We start from the raw sequence: 923 nt of genomic DNA, 5'->3' as shown, positions 1-923 counted from the left end.
TTTCCCTTCGCTTCTGCTATTCACTTAGTTGTGTATTTTCAGTTGCATGTTGGACAAGCATCTAACAAACCATACGGTCTGTAACTTCTGTTCTGTGCTCTTGTTCTCTGCCTCATGACTCTTTCAGAATCTAACGTCCTCAGCGTGGCCATTTCTCCTCAAAATGTACTTGCAGGAAGCTTTCCTCTTGTGTAAATGCTGCTGCCTTGTTTCTCTCACTGTGAAGATTAAATGTATGAAAGGATGGGGTTTTTTAAACATGAATTTGTCATTTTTGGTATCCACAGAAATAACTGCACTTTGGGGAGGGAGGGAGGAGGATTCAGCTTTATTGGCTTCCAAAAAGGAGATGAGTATTGGCAGTATAGCTGACCCACAGGAAGTAAAGAAGAAAATCCTCCTTTTTCCTATAACTAAGATTTTCTGGGGGTTTTAGATTGGTGAAGTTACCTTTTTTTTAGGTAAAAAAAAGAGTTGTCTTGTATTGCCAAGGCAAGAAAGTCATTTGAAACCCCATCACAAGAAAATTTTACACTGCAGTAGGTTCCCTCCAGGTGTATGCATATACAATAAAATCGACTGTGCGCACTTTGTGAGACCCTTCCCTCTCTTCCACAGCAGTCGTACACACCCGTGGGCTTGGTTACAGCAGGCAGTAAACTGCAGCACCACCATGCTTGTCATGGACTCGAGGCCTGAATACTGCACCAATCCTGGTCCATGATGTTGTAAATGACTTCTTGTCACAGTATCCTTGCAGTTCATGCTCAGGCCACCTAGGCTGAACCAAGTTCAGTTTGTCTGTGGCCTGCAGCATAGCTGCTGTCTTAGTGTCCTTTCACCAGTGTCGGGCCTTACTGCCTGTCTGGTTCAGAGATGTCCCGTTCAGAATGTTGATTCTGTGGCAGGCTGGCTGCTTTCCC

The sequence above is a fragment of the Buceros rhinoceros genome, unplaced genomic scaffold, assembly GCF_000710305.1.
Source record: "Buceros rhinoceros silvestris isolate BGI_N320 unplaced genomic scaffold, ASM71030v1 scaffold3900, whole genome shotgun sequence".
Taxonomy (NCBI): domain Eukaryota; kingdom Metazoa; phylum Chordata; class Aves; order Bucerotiformes; family Bucerotidae; genus Buceros; species Buceros rhinoceros.
The sequence above is the reverse complement of the archived record's forward strand: the minus strand, read 5'-3'. Positions refer to the sequence as shown.